Raw genomic sequence first — 13,307 nt, forward strand, 5'->3', positions numbered from 1 at the left:
GGGAAGGGGACAAGCCCTGCAGGAAGTGGCTGAGGGGTCCTCCTTGGTATTTCCCAAAGGTCTAGGGCTGAATTGCTGGGCAGGGTTCTGCTTGGAAGGAGGAGGCCTCAAGCTGTGTGCCTGGGTGGGACCTTAGGTGAGTTGCATGAGACCTCTTCCCCTGCCCAACCCGTCCGGCTCTCACACACTGTTGGCCCAGGCCAAGTGCCCGTAATCCTAGGGGCACGCGCAGCTGGCTTCACTAACCCCCAAGTCTGGGATCCCTCCGCCTCCATGGAGGAAGCCCAGCGCAAGGAACATGGGCCATTCCCTGGAGCATGAAGGGACAGGTAAGGAAAGCTGGCGGTGTGAGGGAGGAGGATGAACCCGCTCCTGGGTGTAAGCCCCTCAGCACCCGACCTTTCCAGTCCGGCTCCAGAAACATGTCAGTATCAAACCACCAGCCCTGCTATTCTTCTCTAGCCTGTGACTCAGAGAGGGAATGAGAGCAAAGGAGATGACTGACGACTGACACACGCTGCAGGCTGGAAAACAGGCATTGGGAGGGAAGAGGGGGTGAAATCCCAATCAACAGTAAACAGAGGGCCCTGGTCTGGTCCCGAGGAAGACACAAGCCTAGATAAAACGATTTTCATCCGATTTAGCCCTAGAAGGAACTTCATCCATCATCTAGCCTGGCCCCTCTTGGAAACTGAGGCAGAGAGCCCCCCCCCCAGGAGGAAGAGGCAGAATTGGGATTCAAACACATATCTCCCACCTCCACGCCTTTGTATGGCTGTTTTTCCCCTTTCTGAAATATGTTCCCTCTTCATCTGTGACTCTGAGGATCCCTAACTTGCCTCTTAAAAGTCTCCTGCAGGAGACCTTGCCTAGTTCCTTCTCTCCAGTGCCTGTTCCCACCCCAGCTGCTAGAACCTCCCACTCCCAGCTGCTATGTATGTACACACATCTTCCCCCTTAGACTGGGAGATTTTAAAAAGCAGAGACCCTATTTTTTGCCTTTCTTTGGGCTCCCAGTGCTTAGGTACTGCATCTGGTAGACAGTAGGCTCTTAATAAGTGCTTATCAGGTGATTGAATTCTATAGCTGGAAGCAACCTTCCTCTAGTTAAAGACCTCCATTTTACAGATGAGGAAACAGAGGCAAACAGGGTTAAGTGACTTGCAAGGGTCACACGGCCACATTTGAACTCAGGTCTTTCTGATTCCTGGGCCAGCGCTCCATCTACTGTACTGCCTAACGGCCCTATACGGTATATGCAACAGACAACATTTGTCTAGCACTTGGTGGTTTGCAGAGGTTTACAAATAGTGCCTCATTTGATCTCACAACAACCCCAAGAGGGAGGGGCTGATGAAGACACAGAGGCAGACAGAGGTTAAATGACTTGCCCAGAGTCACACAGTTAGGCAGTGTCTGAGGCTGGATTTGAACTCGGGTCTTCCTGACTCCAAGTCCAGCTCTCTATCTGTTACCCACCTAGCTGCCCTGCCCCACTTCCTCTCCTCTCCGAGCTCTCTCTCTCTCTCTCTCTCTGTCTCTCTCTCTCCTCCTCCTCCTCTTCTCTCCCCTGTCACTGCCTGATAAGCATCTAGCAGAAGGAGAGCCGCCATTCGGGGCCTAGGGGGAGGGTCACAGGAAGCTTTTGAGACCCAGAAGGGAGCCCTTGGAGAGGGTGACCCAACCTCAGGAAGGACAGGCTCCCACCATGAAGAAAGGGATTCTTCCCAAAGGGTGGCCCTCTGACGTTCCCCTGATGAGAATGTCTGCACTTGAGCAGCCTTTGGGTTCTGCTGGCCAGCTCATTGCCCTCCTCCCTTCAGTGGTCCTCAAAAAGCCACAACCAAATTGACCCTGAGCCCTGCCCTCAAGGAGCTTACCCTCCAGGAGGGTGGAGGAGACACATGTGGACATCAGAACACAAAGACAGACGCAGAAGAGGTGGGGACTCGCCTCAGAGGCGATGGTCCGAGCAGCTAGGGGGCTGCTGGGAGAGGAGGAATCCAGGGATTCTAGAAGTCAGGTGGGAATGGAGGGCATTCCAGGCATGGGGGACAGTTAGGGCAAAGGCCCAGAGGTTGGAGTTTAGAGGCATGAGGCTCAGTGTGGAGAGGAATAGGCTGGAGGAAGATTGGTGAGGTAGGAGGAGGCTGAGCTATGAATAAAGAACTTGATATTTGATCCTGGACATGATAGAGAGCCAAGAGAGCTCCCTGATCAAGGGGGAGGGTTCAGCTGTAGAGGAACTCCCCCAGTCAGCCAGCTCCTAATCCCAGGCTGAGCCCCCTGGTCCCTGAGCCAGGCAGGCCCCTACCTGGGAAACCAGGCCACAGAACCCCTTGCTAAAGGGGAAGCTGGGGCTACTCCTTCCTTCCTCTGTTGGAAAAGCCTAAGGAGAGCAGAGCCGCAGGCCCTGAGAGCCCCTATCTCCCCCAGAGCCCCGAAGCACCCCACCCCAGCCCTCAGGCCCTCTGGAGTCCCCAGGCCCTCCAGAGCCTCCAACCCCCAAAAGCCCTCAGGCCCCCCCAGAACCCCTTGGCCTCTGAGAGCCCCGCCCACTCTCCAGAGCCCCCAACTCCCTCAGGCCCCTCAGAGTCCCCTCCCCCACTCCCCTTCCCCACCCTCCAGAGCCCCCAGGCTCCTGAGCAGCCGTTCCACCAGGGAGTCCGGATATAGGAACTTAGCCAGTCTGATAAACACCCTCACGCAGCTGAGATTCCATGCCGGGCTCCGTTATTTATACAACGGCTGGGTAAGTGAGCCCCAAATCCATTAGATCTTTTTAAGAAACACCCCGAAGCTTAAGTATGTGTTAGCCTGGTATAGAACAGATGTTCCCCGTCCCCTGACAGGCCGTCTGCTTCTCCTTGTTTACAGGCGTGCTAACTCCTTCACCATTCCCACTCGGGCACGGGGCTGGGGGAGCAGAAAGACCTCAGGCTGTGCCAGGTCCCTCCCCTTCCCGCTCCTGGCCATCTCCCGCCTTCCACAGTGCATTGGGCATCACCTCCCCAGCTGCCCCAACAAAAGCGACCCCATTGTCGGCTGCAGATCCAGGTGCTAAGGAGGCTGCCCCATTCCAGAGAACTGCCTAGGGCTCTCTCTCAGGCCTCGAGAATGGGGCTGTGTACCCAGGGACCTCAGCCCCAAATGCTGATGCCCCCAGTGGGAGGGCATAAGTACCGACCTCACCTTCCAAAGAGTCGGAGGGGAGGACGCCTCATCTGGAAAGGGAGCTGGGGTCAGCAGGTTTTCTGTGGCAGAGAGCCAGATGCAAACCTAACCAGCTTCTTACAGGATGCCATGTGACCCTCTAGCCCTGTGGGCATTATCGTCCCGTTTTGCAGATGAGAAAACTGATCCCCAGAGGTGAAGCGATTTATCTCTGAGGGTCACATAGCTTGTCAGAGTCAGAGACAGAATCTGAACTCAGGTTTTCCTGACTCCGAGCCCACTCTATACACTGGCCTTCATTTCTGACGAGCAGAGACACCCCTCCCTCTGGCTTACCAGGTAGTTGTTTCTGCCTGGCTCACTGCGTGCCCATCTTAAGGATGAGAACATTTTCTAATTTCATAATTTAGAAATGAGCTGCTGGCAAGGGGGGACATCAGGAAGCCAGTGCCCCAGAATGAGACAGTATGGTCCCCAAAGTGGGAGGAGGTTTAGGGGATGCCAGTCCAAGGAAAAGGAGAAAATCCCACTTTGCACTGTTCTTGTTGTTCAGTCGTGGGTGGGAGGAGGGGATTCCTGGCACAGATACTGGAGGGGTTGGCAATTTCCTTCTCCAGCTCATTTAACGTATGAGAACACTGAGGCAAACAGTGACTTGCCCAGGGTCACACAGCCATGAAGTGTCTGAGGCCGGATTTGAACTAGGGAAAAGGAGTCTTCAGCCATCTGCCCAGTTTACCTGCACTGTTTACTTCATCTATAATGACACACTCCTAGGGATGGGGGAGCCCTGGCTGCCAACCCCCATCCTGCATCCAAGTGCGAGCCCTGGCCCTGCCAGCCTCCTAGGATGGCATCTGCCCCAGGGTGGCCACTGAGAAGAGCACCCCTGCCCCTCCCACAGTCACTCAAAGGTGAGCAGAAGAGTGAAGAGGGCATTTCTCCCCCCACTGCCCAAGGACCAATCACAGATGAGGCGCAGTGCATATAAGGTTGGGCAGCCCAGCCTTCTGGACCTTTGGGGAAAGGGAGGGGGAGGGCAGCTGGGAGGAAGCAGAGAGGGAGGGGAGGGCAGCTGGGGGGAGAAGGCCACCTGGGCTGCACACCTGTGAGAGACTTGCCCCCTATGGCCCTGGCCCCTATCAGGGGCTTTGAGGATCAGGCAAAGGAGCCAGGGCTCTTGCCTTCCAACACCTGCCCTGGCTCCCTGGGCCTTGTCCCCAGGACGGGCCATCTGAGGAGCACATGGGCTGGGACTCAGCACCTCTGTCTTCTCCATAAATCACCAGGAGTAATCAGGAGCCCTGAGCCAGCTTAGGGGCTCATGGCTGTGGATTCAAAGCACATGAATCTCCCAACCCATCTTAACCCTTTGGGCAATGCCATGGTTCAGCTCCAGGGCAGAGGCCCAAGGCCCAGGGTTGCTCAGGCAGCAGCTCAGTGGAGGCGCAGTGTATAAAAAGGGGAGTCTGGGCTAAGGCCGGTGTAACATACTTGCCCCTCTCCCTCTCCTGCCCCCATGGTCCAACTGCAGCTGTTTGCCCAATGCTCTTAGAGGAGGAGGGAGGAGAAGAGGGGGGAGGAGAAGAGGGGGGAGGAGAAGAGGGGGGAGGAGAAGGGTTCAGTCCCACCCCATATCATGGCTCCTGACCATTCCCAGTGCCTTCTCCCTGAGGCCTCGTATCTTGTCATCCCCTCATGCCACCAACACATAGTAGGTTTCTCCTCTGTGCCAGGGCTGGGGCCACAGGTCATGTCTCTGAAAACCTCTGGTGCAGAAGTGGACTCTCCCTCTCCATGGGGCTGGAGGGAAGGAACTTGTCCTGGTGGCCTCTGAACCTACAATTCTTCTGACCCCAAAGGAAAGCCAGCCGCTGTTATGGGGCAGGCAGGAACCTGAGCTCTGCCCCTCACTTACAGCTACATTTATTGATCTTCTGTTTTCCAGGTTTATCTGCCCTCCCCCAGCCAGTGACACATCTCTTGTCACAAAGAGGAAAGTTCAGTAAGACCAACCAACCCATCAGCCCAGTCTGCCAGTGTATGCTGCGTCCTGCCCCCAGAGGCCCCCACCTCTACAAAGATCTCTCTACTCCTCTGAAAAGACACAAGCCACCCGGCCCAAGGAACCCACTTGTGTCTTTCTGATGCCCTGCCATTTGAGACTGAGGGTGGGGGAGACTCTGAGGATCGGAGCAGGCCACTGAGTCCATTTTGCAGACAAGGTCACTGAGTCCTGACTCATCTGGGATCACACAGCCAGGATGTGTCTGAGAAAGGATTTGAACCCAGACCCTCAGGATTCTAATTCCAGTGTGCCAGTCTCTAAGCCTCTCCAATGACTTGCTTCTCATCAGAGACCCCAGGCCTGGGCCCTCAGATTAAAGACTGAACATTCTGCCACTGAGGCTGGGTGGGAGACCCTGGCCTCTCCCAGAGGCCTCCCTGCACTGTGCAGGACCCAGGGGCCGTGGAATGGGGAGAAGAATCAGAGCCAAGAGTGGTGAGACTGGTCCAGAGGAAGCCCGACGGACAGCTGTGGACAACAGCCTGGGCCCCCTGCCCCCAAGCTGGAGCCCAGAGGACCAGGTGAGGGAGTGACACAGCCAGGGCCGCCCCGGGCCCTTCTCTCCCCTGCACAAACTTCCAGGCGACCTTCCTGAGACACAGCTCTGATCACTTCCCTCCCTGCTTGACGATGCTCAGTGGCTCAGTTACCCGCAAGGTGGAAAAGCCCACTCCAGAGTGGGTCAAAGCCGCTTTTCTGGCCTTAGCTCCTCTAAGTCCCAACTCCGGCCAGAGTAGGTGAGCCACTGCTCTCTGAGGATGAGCCTTGTGGGTGGCTCCCTGGGCCTTTGCCTTCCTCTTACATTCTAAGTGACACCAGGCAAAGAAATAAATGGAAATACCAAACGGATACAGCAAGCTCATGTTGAGGGTCTGTGTAGCAGGTGGTGCTTAAGCTGAGACTTGAAAGAATCCAGGGATTCCCAGAGGCAGAGAGAAAGAAAGCCAGGCGTGGGGCACAGCCGATGCAAAAGTATGGCAGTGGGAGATGGAGGGAGCCAACAGAGTTGGGATTGGACAAAGGAGAGACTTGGGGGGGGGCAATGAGGTGGCTATTATGACAATCCAAGGAAGAGGGGATGAGGGCTTGGCCTGGGTGGTGGCTGCATTAGTGGAGAGATAGGATGGAGGCTGAATTCCGTGAATAGAGGAAACTTTCTTCACCACTGCTGTGCCTCTCAAAGGGTGAAGTCTATGAAAGACATGGAGGTGACAGAAATAAGATTCAGCGCCTGATTGGCTGTGGGGGGTGGGGGAGAGGCTAGGAGGACACTGGGTGCCTCAGAATATCTGTTTTGAGATGTCCAGATGGCTGCCAGCTCGGAGCTCGAGCGGGAGAGAGGTCAGGGCTGCATTGAGAGAATCGTTGAACCCAAAGACAGCCCAGGCAGAGCCCCAGGAGACACCCTCTGTGAGTGGGCAGGACACAGCTGAAGGTCCCGGGAGGCAGGCTGAGGAGGAGCCCTGGCATGGGCAGGAGGAGAACCAGGGGACGGCAGGTCCCAGCAGACCCCCCAAGCTGACTGACAGGCTGCAGAGAGGACAAGAAGGTGGGTCTGGGGACAACTAATGGTCCTGGTAATTAAGAGATCCTTGGCAGTCTGGAGAGAGCCCCTTCTGCTGAAGGCAGGTCACAAAGGCTTAAGACCTGGGGATAGGAGAGGTGGGAGGAGGCCTGGAGAAGGACCCAGGTGCCAGGTACTCCAGGAGCATCTCTAGGATGGGGATGGGCCAGGCTCCGGCAGCTGGGTTTGCACAGGTCCCTGGGGGCCTCCTGCCCAAGCTTCCACACACTGACTGGAGAGGAGGCTGGAGGGGAGGTGAGGGGCCACAGCCCACGTTATCTCACTGCCCGAGCTCTGGCCCTTGCACAGACTCAGGGGAGAAAGCAGGTGACTGAGGAGGCAAGAAACACTTACATCACCCCCGGGAGGGAGGCCCCCCTGGAGGCAGGCGCAGAGCCTGAGTCATGTCTGGCTCACCTCCTCTCCTGTGTTCCTACACCCTATTCTCAGCCCATGTATTATCTCAGCAGATTCTCGCAGTGAAGTGATGTGTGAGAAAGGCCAGGCTGCCAATGATCCCTGCCCACTGAACAGATGGAGAAACTGAGGCCTCAGGAAGGGAATGGGAACGAGGGTCACCCCATCTGTTAGGGGTGCAGCTCAGCATGAGACCCAAATCCCTGGAGCTCCTGGTTCCCCCAGACCACAGACAGTCCCTGGGCTTTTCCTCCCTGGCAGCCCCGGCCCCGGCAGACACCTCCCAGCTTCAGGGCTGCTGCTGCCCATCCCCCCTCCCCACACTAAGGATACTCAGGTCTTGGGAGTGCAGGCTGGCTCCGCCCTTCCCTCTAGGAGGATTCCTCACGGATTCACAATGTGTGAGAGTTGGGAGAAACCTGACTGACCAGTGGGTCCGATCCGTGCCTAGAGGAATCCTTATCTGTTATGGGGAGGAAGTCTGTCTGTCTGTCTGTCTGTCTATATTTACCTATCTATCATGTAACCACAAATCTGTGTAGCTATCTATCCATGTGTCTATCTCTTCCTCCTTCCACCTCTCTCTCTCTCTCTCTCTCTCTCTCTCTCTGTGTGTCTCTCTGTCTGCCTCTCTGTTTCTCTCTGTCTCTCTTTGTCTCTGTCTCTCTCAGCCCAGTTCCACGCTGGATACCACAGGGAGGGGTGTAAGATATGACAGCCCTGGGCTTTTCAGGAAAACGCTTCCCACTGCCGATGACAATGGCCATCCCCTTCTAGGCAGCCTGGGGGAGGGCAGACAGAACATGGCCTCTGAGTCAGGGCACGTAGGCTGTCCGTACCCTGGTCTCGAGTCTCCCTGGATGAGAGTTACCTAACTTTTCTGAAGCTCAGTTTCCCGATCCGTAAAAGGGATCAGTCTTATAAATCTGCCTCCCAGGGTTGTTGGGGGCGGGGGCAGGGTTGTTAAATGAAATGAGACTGATAGAGTGGGGAGGGGCTGGGGCTGGCAAAGCCCTAAGGGATCTCCCAGACCAGCCTGCTCCCTCCAGGCATCCCTCAGGTAACCCCCTCAAACTCCCCAAGCACAATCACTGAGGCTCCTGGCTGGAGACATCTTCCTCAGCCTGGATCCATCCTGCTGTGGCTATGTCCTAGGAGCCAGTGGCCACCTTCAGATGGCCCCCCACAAAGGCACGCCCAGGCCAGTTCTGGGGCACCTTTAATTAATGACTTCTGCTTCCCTTCAGGCACAGAGTGCATTTCCAGGAGATTACAGCATGTTCCAGGCAGTGAAATCACTTGACCTTGGCTTGTTACCGTCTAAACACACCTGTGGAGGCCCTTTCTTGATTCCTCTGCCCACCTTCCTCCCCCACCTCCCACCTGAGTCTGCCAACCTTCAACCGAGTTGGGGCTTCTGGCTTCTCAACAGCTCATGCAACACCCTTCTGTGCACAGCATGTCCAGGGAAGCCCCAGCTCTGGCTCCCTGGTCCCCTAAGCCCAGGCCTCCAAGTGTTGCCAGGGGCCATGACAGTCAAGGACCCACTTCCCCTGCTTCTTGCCAGTGTGTCTTTTTCAGGGTAGGAGTGGGTTAGGGTTCTGTGGTTCCTCCAGAGCTCAGGACTCAGGGTGGGTGGGGGTTGGGAGGAAGGAGACCAGAGGCAGGTTTAAGTGGCTGCTGAGAGCATCTTGCTGGTTGTCTAGTAAAGCAAGGACAACCCACAGACGAAGAGCTGGGCCCTGAGCCCATGGCGGTCCTGTTTTGCTAGCCTCTAGGGCCAGATCATTTCTAGGAGTGACCTCTTGAGTGGACAGACCTAATATGAGTGACCAACTGCTTGAGACATGGGTAGGTACTCATCGCTGACGTGAGGGCAGGTTTGGGGGATGGTGCTAATGGAGGGAAGATTCAGAAATCGGTGCCTGGAGGGTGGCCAGTCTGGCAGCACCACAGGGTCAGCCAAGGCCCAGAGCATGTGGCCAGGTCACATGTCCTGTCCTTGGCACCAAGTCAGGGGGAAGTAGAAGGAAAACCCCAGCTCTGGAAAGAGTGTAGGGTGAAAACACAATGGACATTAAAAATAGTTGTTCATGTAATTGGGGAAAAAATAAAATCCTATTAAAAATGCAATGTTTTAAAGGCCCTTAGGTCACTTTCTGGGTGTGGCCAGAGGTGACAGGAATGTTCTCTGCCCTTGGCCAGGCTCTCCCCAGGTGTTAGCTGGCTTTCCCAAAGATAGCCCTCCCCACCTGCCCCAGCTCTGGCCCCACCAGAGGCCAAATAAACATGTGCCCTCTCCTTGACTTCACACCCCAGCACATGCCTGTTCAGAAGCAAAGAAGAAGAATTTCTATCCCTTGTAAAACTGTGTAAACTTTTGGGCCTAAGACACAGAGCTGGGAGAAAGGGGCCTGGAAAGCATCCACCACTGAGAATTCAAGGCTTTTGGGAAGGGCAGTCCAGGCAACAGAAGGGGAGATGGGTGTGTGCATGGGGGTACATGAAGGGAGGGAAGAGCCATCGGAGGCTGGGAAGGGGGAGGGGGCAGGGGACCCCGATGGCCTCTTCAGAGGTGCTCTGTGCTCCTGGCTTTTAACCATCAACGATTTACAGTTTAGATGCTTTTGGAAGTCATCTGTATTCAGTCCCATAATAATTTGATTAAAAAAAGAAGAGGAAAAGTGTTTTAGAAGACTGAGTAATTCTTAGAAGAAAAGCAGTTTTTGGGTTAGGGTATCTACTTTGAAGGAAGGTGGTGAGTGTTGGTGGGCCAGCAGTAGTGACAGAACCCACTGGGGTGTGAGGACACTAACTACTGGGGTCAAGACCCCCAGTCTGATGAAAACTGGGCAGCCATCTGGCAGAAGTTAGGGGTGAATGAACATCTTATACCATGTACCACACTAAACTCCCAAGTGAATGCAAGACATCCAAACCAAAACCAGCAACCAGCCGGCAAAGGAAGGCAATGCCTGTCACAAGCATGTCTAGGGGAAACAACTGTTTGCTTAATAGGGGGTAGAGACTCTCCGAAATGGTGAAATGAACAGTTTTGATTAAATAAAATGGAAAAGCAGACACCCTCCTAAGGTTTACCTGCTGCAAGCATTGCCAAAATGTCCTGCCTGAGATACAGAAACTCTGTGAGACACTGCCCCCACCCCCCATCCAAGGCAGCTCGAGACATCACAGACACAGACACAGACACAGACATACACACAGACACAGACACAGACATACACACAGACACAGACACAGACACACACACAGACACAGACATACACACAGACACAGACACAGACACAGACACAGACATACACACAGACACAGACACAGACACACACACAGACACACACACAGACATACACACAGACACAGACACAGACACAGACATACACACAGACACAGACGCAGACACAGACGCAGACACAGACACAGACATACACACAGACACAGACACAGACATACACACAGACACAGACGCAGACACAGACGCAGACACAGACACAGACATACACACAGACACAGACACAGACATACACACAGACGCAGACACAGACGCAGACACACACACACACTTGTGTGTGTGTGTGTGTGTGTGTGTGTGTGTGTGTGTGTGTGAGATGAGGGTCAGATCGTGTCCCACTGTGTCCATCCTCTATGACAAAAAACTGCCACTGGCTCTGCTCCTGAAGCACAGGCTTCCTCCCTTGTTTGTCCCCAAAGGAACCGCCCTGCTCCAGGCACACAGTTGGGCCTCTCATTTCACCTCATTTCACCTCATTTCTGCTCAATGAGGCATCTCATTCCTCAGTCCCTTTAAGCTTCTTGCAGGGACCCAAGAGGGGGAGGAAGGGGCTGGATCAGGGATAGGGATTCTTAGTGCCTCTTCCATGATCTATACCTGAGACCTGGGGCCAGGTGGCATGTGGGCCAGGCAGTGTCAGGGTATCTGGGACAGCTGGGGCTCAGTCCGCGCCAACTTGGATTGTCTGGGAGCATTATAGAACATGCTGGTTGACTGGCATAACAGGTTAACTGTTTATATCCTATCAGGTTCTCTTCTGGTCGTGTCATAATGAAGAGCTCTAGGCTTGGTATCGGTAAGGCCTGAGTTCAAATCCAACCTTAGAACTGACTAGTGGTGTTGCCCTGGCAATCATTTAAGCCCTGTCTGCCTCAGTTTCCTCCTCCATAAGGCTGGACCATTTGGCCTTGAAGGGACCTACTAACTTCAAATCCTGTGCTCTGAGGACCCAGGTAGGATCAGAAGTGGGGAGCACTGGGGCCTTTCTTCATGCATATATGTTACATATGGTGTGCTCCTGCAAACCTTTTTGCCTAGACTCCGAGGGCGCAGGAGTCTTTCCCTTCCTGGCTATACCCAAGCCCAGTGGTTGGGAGAAGGAAGAAGGAATAGGGATCTTCTCTGGCTAACGACTGGTTCAACTCTCCTGATTAACCCCATGTTGAGGAAGTCCAAGAGGGAGTCCAGCTTGCTTTGAAGAACCTCCTCCTTGGGCCCACCATAGGGGGCTTGGGCAGAGATCCCCTTCCTTCCCGATTTTCTCAGGGGCAGCTCTGTTACTCTGACCTAGAGCTAGCCACAGAAGTGAGCAGTTTGCTGTGGCTGACTCCAAGGGTTCATTAAGGTGACCAGAACGTTATGATGCAGGGCATAGCTACACCATGGTAGTGACTTGTGTCTCAAAGCTTCAGTGCCTGGGTCCGAGGCAATAGTATCCTGCAAACAGGGTTCTCGAGAACAGAGTCCTGCCATGAGACAGATCAAGTCTTCTATATGTCTCCCGTTCTCCCACTGCCCTGCCAAGAAAGGGGCAGAAGCTGCCCCCTAGAGCAGAAGACCCATTCAATGACAGGAGACCATATTTCATTCTGTTTCCTGTTGACACAAAGCCTTCTACCCTGCAGACCCTCAGGCTCTCAGACTGTCCATTTCTAAGCTTCCTCCTTCTGAGCCCCAGCACCTGTAGAGGCTCTGCCCATGGCCAAGGTCACTGGCAGGAATATAGCCAGGCCTTCACAGACGAAAACCAGAGATGGAGGAAGCACTGCAGGGGCCATTTGACTAAGGATTCAAGACTTTCTCCCTGGGGCCAGGCAGCTGCATTGACCCTTCTGCATCCAGGCTTAATTACAGGAAAATCCTGGGAGGGACTGCAAAGCCCAGGGATTCAGGATGCAGCCAGGTGGAATCAATGTGCCTGCTTTGCTCAAAAGAGCATATCCCTCAAACTCCCAAAGTAACCCCACCCAAAGCAGAGTCATCGGTTGTGTGTGGGGGGAGGCGACCACCAGCTGAATTAGGGGCATCTCAGCTGCAGGACACAGCCAACCGAATTTACCAACTTAATCAGACAGTTGAGAGGAGGAAGGGGCCCGAGGGCTCGCCATGGCCAAGCCTGTCAGACACTGGCCAAGGTCAGGCAGGCAGGGAGACAGAGCAACCTAAGTGGTGAACCTGTTGCCCCAACTTCAAATACATGGTTCTTTCCAAGGTCTAGGCAAATATTACAAAGCAGAGCTCCTGTCTTCTCCTCCCTCCCAGCCTCTCCCTGCCCCCTCCCCCCTGTCTGTCCCTCCCCCCCCACCCTACCTGCCTGCCATGTACCCCCACCTCATGCTGCCCCTTACCTAACTTCCCCCTACATACCTACCTGCTCCCATCATCTGCCCTCCCTCCCCCTTCGCCCACCCATCTACCTCCCCCACCTTTCCTATAAATAGTGAATCATTGAGAACCATGAATGAATTAGCTCATTCTCAGACCGTGGGCCCTACTCATTTTTTCAGGGCTTTGACTGGTCACCAAGTGTGTCACCAAGTGTGCCTCCTGTCTCCCTAGCTGTGTGGGTGCCCCAGAAGCCCAGATCTCAGGGCTAGAGGGCCCTCTCTGACTTTCTCTGCTCTCCCATACTCAAAGAGGAAGCCCTTCCATCACACATCGAACCAGTGACTTCTGAGTCCCCATTTGGAAGGTAGGCAAGGATCGAGGCTGAGGATGGGGTCCCTGCGCCTGCCAGGATCTGTCTTTTGAGGTCTGCACACCATTGTGCCAGG

At 54.7% G+C, this 13,307-nt stretch overlaps 1 protein-coding gene across 1 annotated transcript in view; it reads right to left on the bottom strand.

Moving 5' to 3' along the window:
* Window positions 1–13,307, bottom strand: part of KCNQ1 (potassium voltage-gated channel subfamily Q member 1) — a 275,625-nt gene that overhangs the window by 48,394 nt on the left and 213,924 nt on the right. The window lies entirely within an intron of this gene.

Source organism: Trichosurus vulpecula, chromosome 6 (assembly GCF_011100635.1).
Source record: "Trichosurus vulpecula isolate mTriVul1 chromosome 6, mTriVul1.pri, whole genome shotgun sequence".
NCBI classification, from domain to species: Eukaryota; Metazoa; Chordata; class Mammalia; order Diprotodontia; family Phalangeridae; genus Trichosurus; species Trichosurus vulpecula.